A 14,870-nucleotide genomic window follows, 5' to 3' on the forward strand; every position below is an offset into this window, starting at 1 on the left:
ATATTAACACCTCTTTCTTTATTTTAGAGCCGTTTTTTTCCTATTACCAACATTGTATTGTTGTTTGTGTTAATAAAGTTTGTATTGTTGTAACGTTGCCAATGGCAACTATATGCTGTTATGGTCCGGGCTATTGACTCCTCCTCGCCTCCATCCTATTGGCTGGAGCGCCTAATTGACGGGCCAATTGGGTGCAGGCGTGGGGTACTTCAATGCTTGTGTTCTGATCATTCAATATTCCCTGATGAAGAAACCTTACGGTTTTGAAACGCGTTGGATAAAGTGCTATTGTTCTACTATTATATATCTTGCCCTAACATTGTGGGCTTATTCGGCTACCGGAGGAAGCTTGCGACGCGAGTTGTAGTGTCGCCTTCCAGTGACGTCATCAACCCGGAAGTGCCGGAACGGAGGACTGCGAGAGGATTCCAGCCATCGTGGAGATCCGTTTGATGCGGCGATTCTCACGTGAGCACCACGTACGTGCTGGACTCTCTACCCATGTGAGTGGGGACTCTTAGGACTCTGTACACACCCACTGGGAACCGGGAGATCGAGGAACTGCTTCCAGTACCACTGACGACATCTGATCTGGCGTTCTGTGTGGTGCACGGGTAACATAACCCCTGACATGCTTGTTTAAATTTCCTTTAATGTACGCACAATACTTACCTTATTGAATGGTTGTTTTAATATAATTTTTAATGCACTATGAGCGTTGTGCGCTGTGTCTTTTGTGTATTGATCTACCCTCGTATTGGCTCCCTGAGCACCACGTGACCACGTCGCCGCACGGGAACACAATCATGTTGTATCCCCTGCTGGCTGACGCACCACAGCACCGCGTGAGCCAACACGCAAGGAGACACTGGGGCCTGCCACTACTGAGGTGAGTGATTGGTGTGCACCGCGCATGCCGCCACCGCCGCACGAGCCGCCTTCACTACCGGAACCTAGCCTAACTGTGCATGCAAAGTCTTGTGTGTAATGTATAACCCTGTTCCCTTATGTAACTGTATTTGTAACCATTTTTGTCACCTTAACTCTGGGCCCAGGACATACAGCAGGGCCCCGCTTCTCGGCGCTCCGCTTTTCGGCGATTCGCTGATACGGCGGCACCGAGAAGGGGGCCGCCATGTTGAATTTGAAATCGCGCATGCGCAGACCGCAGGTTGCGCGCGCAACGTATAGATCGCACATGCGCAGAATGGCAAAAATGCGGGTTTGCGCATGCGCAGCACTGAAAATGGCCAGATCCGCTTTCCGGCGATTTTCACTATACGGCGGGCCTCTGGAACGGAACCCGCCGTATACCCGTATACCCGGGGCTGCTGTACTTGAAAAGGAGTGGTAACTCTCAATGTATTACTTCCTGGTAACACATTTTATAAATAAGTATACAAACAGCACGGATTGCTATTTTAAAAGCACTGGGCCACCATTTTTTTAAGAATACTGATGGATTACACCAGGGGGTGCTCAACTCCAGTTCTGAAGCCACCTCAACAGGTCAGGTTTTCAGGATATCCCTGCTTCAGCACAGGTGGCTCAGTCTTGGACTTGGCCTCTGATTAAGCCACCTGTGCTGACGCTGGGATATCCTGAAAACCTGACCTGTTGGAGGGGGCGGGGCTTGAGGACTGGAGTTGAGCACCCCTAGATTACACAGAGATTATTCAGGACCAGATCCAGGGGTCATATGCGTTACCAAAATCATTAATGGGCATTATTGTCCTTGAGGCCAACGCGTATCCAGAAAGCTAATTATATTCAAAAGCAACAGCTGCTGATTATATTTTATTAGCATAATCTTGAAGCAGCAAAACGTGAAAAATCCTATATGGTTTGTTTTTTTAATGTATTAAAAAAAAAATGCAGATAGTATTATTTAACTCCTAATGCTATTTTTAAATGTACGGATCATTCTTTGGTTGCTACAGCAGCCATTTATAAAGTCATATCCCCTATAATATGTTACACTTAGTAAGATAATGTACATATCAGCTGCAGCATTTCACAGACTGCAGCACGAAGTTAGTGAGAGGGGAGAGAACCAAGACACCTTACTAAATAGAAGTGCATGGATCTATTTCTTCCGTGGCGTGTCCAGTGGGCTGCAGAACCGCCAGCACCTATAGTTCCACCCTCCAATCAACCCGAACTCTCCTTTATACAACACGTGGAGAGATACCCATGAACAAAACTGGATACACATGAGAAATACGCTCATCAGATATGCAAAGTATACCGGTGTATTAAATAATTTGCATATTTCCCATGTGTCTAGTTTTATTCACAGGTAACCTGCATCGCTCCATGTGATATAAAGGAGAGTTTGGATACGACTCTCTCTCTCGTTTGCCTCCTGCCCCGCTCTAGCAAAACGGATGTTTTTGAGGGTATGGGTGGCAGTAATACCACCTTTAGGTATGTAACACGCCCCAGTATGTACATATGCCACCCTGGTGGATATAGGGAGTTAACCTGCTCTGCCTATCACACGGTCAAGTGTATTGATGGGCATGCTTTCCGGCCAATGGCTGTGAGTAGAAGGATTAAGACCATAGGACACTGAGAGGATGATATCACAGAAAGCGGTAGAGATATAGATAGGCTGGGAGGAGCACTGTGGCGGGGAAGGGGTTAACTGGGCTTATAATAAAGTTCAGGCCCACTTGGTTAACCCTGACCCGTGTGTTGGGTTCTTAGAGTGTCAGCTCTGGGACCCAGATGTCAAAAATGTATTACTGCAACTGTATACTGATTTTGTGACATTAAAGAATGATGTGATTTTATTTCCTTTCCGGGGATGCTGGGATCGGGAGATTTCTAGGCTGTAAGTTTCAGGGTGGGTTTGGTGGAGAAAGTCTTTGCAGAATGCGTCTATGTAGCGGGGTTCTGGGTTATGGGATACCCCAAAAGTTGTATACGAAGATTGAGTGATATCCTCTGATACAGCTAAGCGCATTACTCTGCCAACCTTGTACCCTGAAAACGCTCTTACGACTCACTGCCAGAATCCCTGCTGCAGCATCTTCCAGACAAGGTAAATGGGTAGGAAGGGGTTAAAAGATATCTGCAGGTATACACAGAGTCCTTAGAATAGCATGGGGCTCCCCAGTATAGCAGAGGTACCACCATACTGTACATGCCCAGGTGTCCTGAGCCTAGAGTAGGGGTTCAGGAAGGTGCTCACGCTAAGGTTATGAAGCTGAGCAGATTTGCAGTGTTTAAAAGTATTTTTCTAATGTGTGCCAGGAATGAGGCTAGTGATTTGTAGAGGATATACCCTCACTCCATCCATGACACCAGAATAGGAACTCATAACTTGTTGCATGCAGCAGACAGAACACCACATCTTTTATTAAACGGGAATAGTTTAATATGTATAGATATTGCTGACCTGTATATGAGCTGAGGGCTTTCTAAGTTATAGACCTGGAAGGCACATGTGGTTACCAGGGGCCATACTTGAAAGGGCTCAGAGATGCCTAGGTGTGAGGCCATATGGGCCCTGCCATTATTATAGAGCACCCATATCCTGGCATGAAACAAGGTAACTGTCACGCTGCGCTCACCACAAACAGGACGGAAGACCGCGGGGCTGAGGTGGGGTTGTATAGGCACCGACCCACAACCACGCAGTCCTGTCCGGAATGCGTAGTCCTAGTCGTACCGCGTCGTAGGGTTGGAGAGGTCAGGGTAGTCAGGGTACTTGCCGTGTTCCAGGGTTGGAGAGTCCGGGTAGGTAGAGTTTCGTAGCCAAGGTCCGGGGTAATAGAAGGTAGAGTAGTCGAATAACGAAGCCGGGGTCAAAGCGCTGGAGAGTGTAGAAATCCAAGTAACAGGCAGGGTCAAACAGGACAGACAAAAGTTCAAGACAAGACTCGACAGCAGCGGTGAGCACAATGCATAAACAGGAGTTTATGCTCAGCAATCAAGGACAGGCAGAAGCAGGTATATAAGTGGGAAGGGTCCAATTACCTTGCAGGGGTGTGTACTGGTCCACCAATGGTGTCAGAGAGACACTGATCAAAAACAGCTTGCAATTAGGCTTTCCTGATGTTAGGTCTGGTTGCCGGGCAACCCGCGCGCGTGCGCGATGCACGTCGCGACGTGATGACGTCATGCGGTTTACTCAGCAAGTCTCCGCCTGTGGGAGGCTCCAGCAGCTCCCTCACGTTCTCCTGCTTCCTGGTTGCCGAGCAACCCGTGCGCGTGCGCGATGCGTCTCGCGGAGCTCCGCCATCACGCCGCTGCGCCTGCACTGCCCTGGCAGTGCGTGGGCGCATGACTCTGCCCCGTGGTGCTTCCCTGAGTCGGTCTCCACGCGGATCAGAGGCAAGTGTGACAGTATCCCCCCCTTGAGGGGAGACCTCCGGGCGAACCAGAGATGGTTTCTCAGGATGCCTACGGTGGAAGGCAGAGATGAGGCGGTTGGCATGTACCTGATGATGAGGAATCCACTCTCTCTCCTCTGGGCCATAGCCTCTCCAGTGTACAAGATATTGTAATCCTCCTCTGGATATTCTGGAGTTGAGAATGGTCTGAACCTCGTATTCTTGTTGGCCCTCTACCAGTATGGTTTGCGGAGGTTTAGATTGTCCTTTGGAGGATGAGTCTTGATGATAAGTTTTGAGAAGGGATGAGTGAAATACAGAAGGAATCCTCATATTCTTTGGCAGTTCAAGCCGATAGGCTACTGGGTTGATCCTTTTGGTGATGCGGAAAGGGCCGATAAAACGTGGTGCCAGTTTGGGTGAAGCTACCTTTAGCCGAATGTTTTTGGTAGATAACCAAACCCTTTGTCCTACAGAGTACCCTGGGACCTCTCTTCGGTGACGATCCGCTTGTCTCTTGTGTAAAATACCAGCGTGCTGTAGATTCCGATGGATCTTCTGCCATAGGTCTTGTAAGTGGCGAATCCTGTCCTCTGCGGCCGGGACTCCAGACTTGGAGATGAGGGAAGGAAGTGCCGACGGATGGAAGCCATAGTTGACCATAAATGGTGACTGTCGGGATGATTCGTTCTGTAGATTATTGTGGGAGAATTCTGCCCATGGGAGAAGTTCCGCCCAGTCGTCCTGAGTGTCAGCGATAAAGCACCTCAAAAACTGTTCCAGAGACTGATTGGTGCGTTCCGTCTGTCCATTGGTCTGGGGGTGATATCCTGATGAAAAGTGTAGGGTAACGTCCAGATTCTTACAAAACGCCCTCCAGAACCGGGAGATGAACTGGGATCCTCTATCGGACACTATGACCTGAGGGGACCCATGTAACCTGAAGATCTCCCTGATGAAAACTTCGGATAACATTGGTGCAGTGGGTAAACCCTTCATAGGGATGAAGTGTGCCTGTTTGGAAAATCTGTCCACCACCACAAGTATTGTGTCCATGCCTCTAGATTTGGGCAACTCAACGATGAAGTCCATCGATATATGTGTCCATGGACGTACTGGGATGGGTAGTGGTTGAAGGAGACCTGCTGGTCTGTTGTGTGGCGTCTTGCTTCGAGCACAAGTAGCGCACGTGGCTACGAAGGCTTGTATGTCTCTCCGCATGTAGGGCCACCAGAATGTGCGTTCGATGAACTCAGTAGTTCTTTTGGTGGCAGGATGGCCTGCAGTCTTGGATGAATGTCCCCACTCCATGACTCTCCTCTGGAATTTACGGGGAGTGAACAACCGGTCCTCCGGAACGTTGAGTCCTGCCGGGATGTTGTTCTGAGCCTTAGTAATGTCCGTTAAGGCACTAAAAGTATTTGCAGCCAAAATACAAGTGGAAGGGAGAATGGTCTCCTGTTGATCCACCTTGTTATCCTCTACCAGGAACTGTCGTGACAAGGCGTCGGCTTTAATGTTTTTTGAACCAGGGATGTAGGAAATGAGGAAGTTAAAGCGAGTAAAGAATAAGGACCATCTTGCCTGGCGAGATCCTAGTCGCCGTGCTCCCTCAATGTACAGAAGATTCTTATGGTCCGTAAGTATCGTGACTGGTGACTCTGTGCCTTCCAGTAAGTGCCTCCACTCTTCCAAAGCCAGCTTGATAGCGAGGAGCTCCCGGTTACCTACATCGTAATTCCTTTGGGCGGAGGAAAACTTCTTTGAAAAATATGCACAAGGATGAAGTGGAGCTTGAGGATTCTTTCTCTGTGAAAGTATAGCACCTGCTCCTACATCGGAGGCGTCGACCTCCAAAAAAAAAGGTAATGAAGGATCTGGATGGGTTAAGATGGGTGCTGAGGCGAATGCCGTCTTTATTCTCTCGAAAGCCTGGAGGGCCTTCTCAGTCCACTTTGTAGGATCAGCTCCCTTTTGTGTGAGTGCCGTGATGGGTGCTACTACCGATGAGAATCCCTGAATGAACCTCCGGTAGTAGTTAGCGAAACCGAGGAACCTTTGGATGGCCTTGAGGGAGAGGGGACAGGGCCATTCGAGTACCGCCTTGACCTTGGTAGGATCCATAGCAAGACCGGTATCCGATATGATGTAGCCGAGAAAAGAGGTGGATGTTTGATGGAAATGGCATTTCTCGAGCTTGGCATACAAATGGTTCTCTCTTAAACGCTGCAGGACTTGTTTGACATGCATCATATGTTCTGGCATGGATCTGGAAAAAATTAATATATCGTCCAGGTATACTATAACATGGTGGTCCAGAAGGTCTCTGAAAATGTCGTTGACAAAGTCTTGGAAGACCGCAGGAGCATTACACAATCCAAATGGCATGACCAGGTACTCGTAATGCCCGTCGCGAGTATTGAATGCTGTCTTCCATTCATCTCCTTCTCTGATTCTAACCAGATTATAGGCTCCTCTGAGGTCCAGTTTGGTGAAGATCCTGGCTCCCTGGAGTTTGTCGAATAATTCGGCTATCAACGGAAGGGGGTAGCGGTTTTTTATGGTGAGTTTGTTGAGGCCCCGGTAATCAATGCAGGGTCTGAGGGTTCCGTCCTTTTTTTTGACGAAAAAAAATCCTGCCCCCGCAGGTGATGAAGATTTCTTAATGAACCCCCTCTGGAGATTCTCCTGAATATATGTTCTCATGGCCTGGGTCTCGGGAATCGATAGTGGGTATGACCCTCCTCTGGGAGGTATGGCCCCGGGTAGAAGATCGATAGGACAGTCGTACGTCCGATGTGGCGGAAGTACCTCTGCTTGACGTTTGTCAAAGACATAGCGGAAATCTTCGTATATCCCCGGCAGCTGTACCCTGTCAGGATCCGTGACCTCCATACCTGCCACTGCCTTTGGAGCAGACATGCAATGTTCCAAGCAAAAAGAACTCCAACGAAGTGGTGTGGCCTCTGTCCAGTCAATGACAGGATTGTGGATCCGGAGCCACGGAAGTCCCAGAATGATGTTCGAGAAGGGGGTGTGAATGACATCAAAGGTTATAGTCTCGGAGTGAAAGTCGCTAGTCATGATGTAAAGAGGTATGGTTTGTAAGGAAATGATCGCGGGCTGCAATGGTCGTCCATCAATGGCTTCAAGACCTACCGGTCGATCTTTGGGTACCAACGGTATTTTATTCTTGAAGGCGAACTTTTGGTCCACGAAGTTTCCTCCTGACCCCGAATCCAGAAAGGCCCGTGTCTGTACTGTGAAGGTCTCACCGGATATGGAGATAGGTAGATAAAACCTCGTAGAGGGTTGAGGAGGGGAAAAAGTTGCAGTACCCAGCGTGATCCTCCTTATACTCACTGGGCTTTGGCGTTTCCCGGCTTCAGCGGACAGTTGAATACCAGGTGGCCGTTATTGCCACAGTAGAGGCATAGTCCCGCTCGTCTTCTCCGTTGCTTCTCCATAGGCGAAAGGCTAGTTCCTCCCAGCTGCATGGGTTCATCTAGAACGGGAGTTGTGGAGAGTAGAGAACCTATGGTGGAAAAGGAAGATGATTGTATACCTCGGGGGTGTTTGTTTCTCTCCATCCTTCTCTCTTGGAGGCGCTGATCCATCCGGATGCACAGGTCTATCAGGTCCTCCAGTCCAGCGGGACGATCCAGAGCTGCTAATTCATCCTTCAACCGTTCGGACAGACCCTGCCAGAAGACTGCAGATAGAGCCACATCGTTCCAGCCGGTCTCGGCTGCCACCGTCCGGAAGTCCAGAGCATAACGAGCCACAGTACGGTCTCCCTGAGAAATATTAAGCAGAGAAGATGCAGCCGTAACCTTCCGTCCTGGGGTGTCAAACACCCTTCTGAATTCGGTGATGAAGAGAGTGAGGTCAGAGATCAAATCTGGGCGTTGCTCCCAGATAGGGGATGCCCATGCCAGAGCGGCGTCAGTCAGCAAGGAGATTATGTATGCGACCTTTATTCGTGAAGAAGGAAAGTGAGAGGGCATCAGCTCAAATTGTATGAAGCACTGGTTCAGAAACCCCCGACAACCGCTGGGATCCCCTGCATAACGGTTGGGCGCAGGTAGTCGTGGTTCGGAGGTAGGTGTGATAAGTGCAGGAGTGGCTGCGAGTGGAACGGGGTTGGTGGTAGATACAGTTAAACGTCTAACTTGTTCAGTCAGGGTATCCACGTCTTGTTTAAGTTGGGAAACTAGTTGTTCCTTTAGTGTAAATGAGCCGGTAAGTTGCCGGAAGCAATCCTCATGGGTGTCTAAGCGTCGGGCCACCTCAGCGGCGTCCATGTTTGTTGGGCTGAGCATAATGTCACGCTGCGCTCACCACAAACAGGACGGAAGACCGCGGGGCTGAGGTGGGGTTGTATAGGCACCGACCCACAACCACGCAGTCCTGTCCGGAATGCGTAGTCCTAGTCGTACTGCGTTGTAGGGTTGGAGAGGTCAGGGTAGTCAGGGTACTTGCCGTGTTCCAGGGTTGGAGAGTCCGGGTAGGTAGAGTTTCGTAGCCAAGGTCCGGGGTAATAGAAGGTAGAGTAGTCGAATAACGAAGCCGGGGTCAAAGCGCTGGAGAGTGTAGAAATCCAAGTAACAGGCAGGGTCAAACAGGACAGACAAAAGTTCAAGACAAGACTCGACAGCAGCGGTGAGCACAATGCATAAACAGGAGTTTATGCTCAGCAATCAAGGACAGGCAGAAGCAGGTATATAAGTGGGAAGGGTCCAATTACCTTGCAGGGGTGTGTACTGGTCCACCAATGGTGTCAGAGAGACACTGATCAAAAACAGCTTGCAATTAGGCTTTCCTGATGTTAGGTCTGGTTGCCGGGCAACCCGCGCGCGTGCGCGATGCACGTCGCGACGTGATGACGTCATGCGGTTTACTCAGCAAGTCTCCGCCTGTGGGAGGCTCCAGCAGCTCCCTCACGTTCTCCTGCTTCCTGGTTGCCGAGCAACCCGTGCGCGTGCGCGATGCGTCTCGCGGAGCTCCGCCATCACGCCGCTGCGCCTGCACTGCCCTGGCAGTGCGTGGGCGCATGACTCTGCCCCGTGGTGCTTCCCTGAGTCGGTCTCCGCGCGGATCAGAGGCAAGTGTGACAGTAACCTAACACCCTTTGCTAAACAGCCAGCCGCTGTGGAGCCTCGCACCGCTTATTACCACTTTTAATTACCGGGATCATTGATTGAGCAAGCAGAGAGATAAAAATAAATTGCGTTTATTCACCTAATGAACGCACACAACTATGTTACACAAAAATACAGTAAAAAGACACACTTACTTTGGAAAACTGGAATAACAAAACTAATCTTTCCTAATTGCAAACACACAGCAAAATATTCCTGGCCATTTCTCCAATGAGACTGAATCTCAGGTGAATCACACAAGATGGAACTGATGGAACTCTTAGAACACAAGAATCTGACCTGTGTCAGGGCTTTTCAAACCTCTGGGCTGCAGGTTTTCTGGGACCTGGACACCAATCAAAACACCTTAACAACCGCCTAGCAACCAATCAAAAACACTCATACAGGGTTTCCCACCCCTGAGCCTTTTAGCCGGGCAGGTAAAATATCCCCCTCTGCCCCTTCGCACCCCCACGGTGCGAGGCTCCACAGCGGCTGGCTGTTTAGCAAAGGGTGTTAGGTTGCCTTGTTTCATGCCAGGATATGGGTGCTCTATAATAATGGCAGGGCCCGTATTGTATGTCTTTATTTATATAGCGCCATTAATGTGCATAGCGCTTCACAGCAGTAATACACGTGGTAATCAAATAAATAACAGATAATATAAATAATAGATCATGGGAATAAGTGCTTTAGACATAAAAGTAACATTTCGGAAGAGGAGTCCCTGCCCCGAGGAGCTTACAGTCTAATTGGTAGGTAGGGAGAACGTACAGAGACAGTAGGAGGGAGTTCTGGTAAGTGCGTCTGCAGGGGGCCAAGCTTTATGTATCGTGTTCAGAATATCTACAGTGCTATTCACATGCTTCTTTAAGCAAGTGTGTCTTAAGGTGGGTCTTAAAGGTGGATAGAGAGGGTGCTAGTCGGGTACTGAGGGGAAGGGCATTCCAGAGGTGTGGGGCAGTCAGTGAAAAAGGTTTAAGGCGGGAGAGGGCTTTAGATACAAAGGGGGTAGAAAGAAGACATCCTTGAGAAGAACGCAAGAGTCTGGATGGTGCATAACGAGAAATTGGAGATGAGATGTAAGGAGGGGCAGAAGAGTGTAAAGCTTTAAAAGTGAAGAGAAGAATGGAGTGTGAGATGCGGGATTTGATCGGAAGCCAGGGGAGGGATTTCATGAGGGGAGATGCTGAGACAGATCTTGGAAAGAGTAGAGTGAATCTGGCAGCAGCATTTAGGATAGATTGTACGGGAGACAGGTGAGAGGCAGGAAGGCCGGACAGCAGGAGGTTACAGTAATCAAGACGGGAGAGAATGAGGGCCTGAGTCAGAGTTTTAGCAGTCGAGCAACAGAGGAACGGGCGTATCTTTGTTATACTGCACCGACACACTTTATTCGAGCAAATACCCAGTATGTACCTGGCAGATACCTGGAATGCGCCGCTCCTCACCTCTGACAAGCCCCGTTGCGTTTGCCTTCCCAGCCTGGGTTCATGCCTGGCTGGCGGGCGGCTGATCTGTTAAATGATAATGATTAGGATTTAATAGGCTGCAATACTTCGCGTGTCTACCAGATGGCATAAATTCATGAATTGTAATGCAGTATATATATATATACTGTGCAGTATTGCAGCCAGCGGGAATAAAATGCTTCAATCCCTGCCTGGAAAATACCTCAATGCACTCGGGCAGAAAACAGTCACAAACCTCAATACACCCGGGTATACCCGAATTCGTGGGACTAGCCGAGCTCGAATAAAGTGTGTCGCCAGTGTATTGCGGAGGAAAAAGCGACAGGTTTTAGAAATGTTTTGAATGTGAGGGGCGAATGTGAGAGAGGAGTCTAGTGTGACCCCTAGGCAGCGTGCTTGGGCTACTGGGTGAATGATCGTAGTTCCAACAGTAATGTGGAAGGAGGTAGTAGGGCCAGGTTTGGGAGGAAGTATGGGGAGCTCTGTTTTAGCCATGTTAAGTTTAAGGCGTCGGAGGGCCATCCAGGATGATATAGCAGAGACATTCAGAAACTTTGGTTTGTACAGCAGGTGTAAGGTCAGGTGTTGAAAAGTATATTTGTGTGTCGTCGGCATAGAGGTGATAATTAAACCCAAAAGATGTTATTAGGTCACCTAGAGAGAGTGTGTACAGAGAAAAGAGGTCCCAGGACAGAGCCCTGGGGTACCCCCACAGAGAGATCAATAGAGGAGGAGGAGGTGTTAGCAGAAGAGACACTAAAAGTACGATGGGAGAGGTAGGATAATATCCAGGATAGAGCTTTGTTCCGAATACCTAGAGTATGGAGAATGTGGAGGAGAAGAGGGTGGTCCACTGTGTCAAATGCTGCAGAGAGGTCGAGTAATATGAGCAGAGTGTAATGACCTCTGTCTTTGGCAGCATGGAGGTCATCAGTTATTTTAGTGAGGGCTGTTTCGGTGGAGTGAGCAGTGCGGAAGCCAGATTGTAGAGGGTCTAGGAGAGAATAGGTGTTGAGAAAATGGAGCAAGCGAGAGAATACAAGACGTTCAAGGAGTTTAGAAGCAAAAGGCTGGAGGGAGACAGGTCGATAGTTAGAAAGACAGGTAGGGTCAAGCTTGCTGTTTTTGAGTAATGGTATGACTGTTGCATGTTTGAAGGAGGATGGAAAGGTTCCAGAGCAGATTGAGGAGTTAAAAATGTGTGTGAGCATAGGGATTATAGTAGGAGCTAGAGGTTTTAGGAGATGGGAGGGAATGGGGTCAAGAGGGCAAGTGGTAGAGGGAGAATAGGCGATCAACAGCGACACATCCTCCTCTGAGACAGTGGAAAAAGAGTCAAGGAAGGCAGGAGGAGAGTTAGGAAGAGGTGTAGGATGGGAGGAAGAAACAGGGGATGTTCTGCCGTATGGATTCCACCTTTTCCTTAAAATAGTCAGCAAAGTCCTGAGCGGAGATGGAGGTAGGAGAGGCAGCTGAGGGTGGTTTGAGTAGAGTATCAAAGACAGAGAACAGTCGGCATGGGTTAGACTTGTGCATGTTGATTAGTGCAGAAAAGTAGGCTTGTTTAGCTTGCGAGAGGGCAGAGTTGAAACAGGATAGCATAAACTTGTAGTGAAGGAAGTCTGCGAGAGTGTGAGACTTCCTCCAGAGGCGTTCAGAGGAACGAGTGGAGGAACGCAGCATGCGCGTGTGGGAATTTAGCCAGGGTCTAGGGTTAGAAGGGCGAGTGCGGCAGAGAGAAAGCGGGGCATGTAGATCAAGAGACGAGGACAAGACAGAGTTGTAGTTCCTGGCCAGGTTGTCAGGGTCTGTAGCAGAGCTGAGAGGGGAGAGGGAGGAGCTTAAAGTGGACTCAAAGCCAGGTAAGTGAATAGAGCGCAGGTTTCTGCAGAACCGGGGGGTAGATGGAGGTGGAGAAGGGGAGAAGCGAGATAGAGAGAATGAGATGAGGTGATGGTCAGAGAGAGGAAAAGGGGAAATGGAGAAATCAGAGAGAGAAGTTTTTAGTGAAAACCAGGTCTAAGTAGTGGCCATCCTTGTGGGTGCTGGCTGCAGTCCACTGTTGAAGGCCAAAAGAAGAGGTTAGAGAAAGAAAGCGGGAAGCCCAAGAGAGAGAGGGGTCATCAATGTGGCAATTGAAGTCCCCAAGGAGAAGAACAGGGGAGTCTGAGGAGAGAAAGCAAGAGAGCCAGGATTCAAAGAGAGAAAGGCAGAAGGGGGATGAGTAGAGGTAGGTGGCCGATAGATGACCGCCACATGGACAGGGAGAGGAGAGAAAATCTGGACATTGTGAGCCTCAAAGGAGGGAAAAGCAAGAGAGGGGGGAATAGGAAGGGTTCGGTAACGGCAGAGAGAGCAGAGCAGGAGCCCCACGCCTCCACCCCTGCCATCAGGGCGCGGAGTGTGGGAGAAGGAAAGGTCACCATAGGACAGGGCAGCTTCCAGAACAGAGTCAGACTGAGTGAGCCAGGTCTCAGTTATAGCAAAGAGAAGCAGGGAGTGAGAGAGAAAGAAGTCATGCACAGAGAGGAACTTGTTAGAAAGGGAGCGAGCATTCCAAAGGGCACAGGAGAAAGGGAGAGAGGAGGGAGGGTGGCAGGGGATGGGTATGAGGTTGGAGGGGTTGACACCAGAAGGAGTAGAAGTTGCATGTGGGAGGCGAGTACGAGAGCAAGTAGAAATAAGACAGGGACCAGGATTGGGAGAGATATCCCCAGAAGCAAGGAGGAGAAGCATGGATAGAAAGAGGATGTGTGAGGATTTGTAGGGGTGTTTTTTAGTGCAGGGGATATAGCTGTGTGGTGTCAGAGGACGCAGGTAAGAAAGGAGTTCATGTGAACTGAGAAGTGGTGAAGAAAGGAGAGATGGAGATATATGAATATGAGTTTGAGGCATACTGAGGCTGGTAGAAAGAAGTGCATAATTTGAGAAGAAGTGAAGTCACAGCAAATATAAATGGTAAAGGCAGCATCACAGCAGTAATGATGCAGTCTGGTATAGACGATTTCCTCCTTTCCAGCGTAGTTCAAATGCAGGAATCAGGGCCAGTTGGGGTGTTCACTTCTTCTTCACTTCTTTTGAACTTCCTTTTAAACTTCAGTTGTTCAGTTGTCCTGCCACTTATAATGTGCCACTTGGATATGTGCTGCATCTCTGAGCCCTTTCAAGTATGGCCCCTGGTAACCACCTGTGCCTTCCAGGTCTATAACTTAGAAAGCCCTCAGCTCATATACAGGTCAGCAATATCTATACATATTAAACTATTCCCGTTTAATAAAAGATGTGGTGTCCTGTCTGCTGCATGCAAAAAGATATGAGTTCCTATTCTGGTGTCATGCATGGAGTGAGTGTATATCCTCTACAAATCACTAGCCTCATTCCTGGCACACATTAGAAACATACTTTTAAACACTGTAAATCTGCTCAGCTTCATAACCTTAGCGTGAGCACCTTCCTGAACCCCTACTCTAGGCTCAGGATACCTGGGCATGTACAGTATGGGGGTACCTCTGCTATACTGGGAAGCCGCATGCTATACTAAGGACTCTGTGTATACCTGCAGATATCTTTTAACCCCTTCATACCCATTTATCTAGTCTGGAAGATGCTGCAGCAGGGATTCTGGCAGTGAGTCGTAAGAGAATTTTCAGGGTACAAGGTTGGCAGAGTAATGCGCTTAGCTGTATCAGAGGATATCACTCAATCTCCGTATACAACTTTTGGGGTATCCCATAACCCGGAACCCCGCTACATAGACGCATTCTGCAAAGACTTTCTCCACCAAACCCACCCTGAAACTTACAGCCTAGAAATCTCCCGATCCCAGCATCCCCGGAAAGGAAATAAAATCACATCATTCTTTAATGTCGCAAAATCAGTATACAAGTTGCAGTAATACAGTTGCAGTAATAAATTTT

Source organism: Ascaphus truei, chromosome 9, assembly GCF_040206685.1.
Source record: "Ascaphus truei isolate aAscTru1 chromosome 9, aAscTru1.hap1, whole genome shotgun sequence".
NCBI classification, from domain to species: domain Eukaryota; kingdom Metazoa; phylum Chordata; class Amphibia; order Anura; family Ascaphidae; genus Ascaphus; species Ascaphus truei.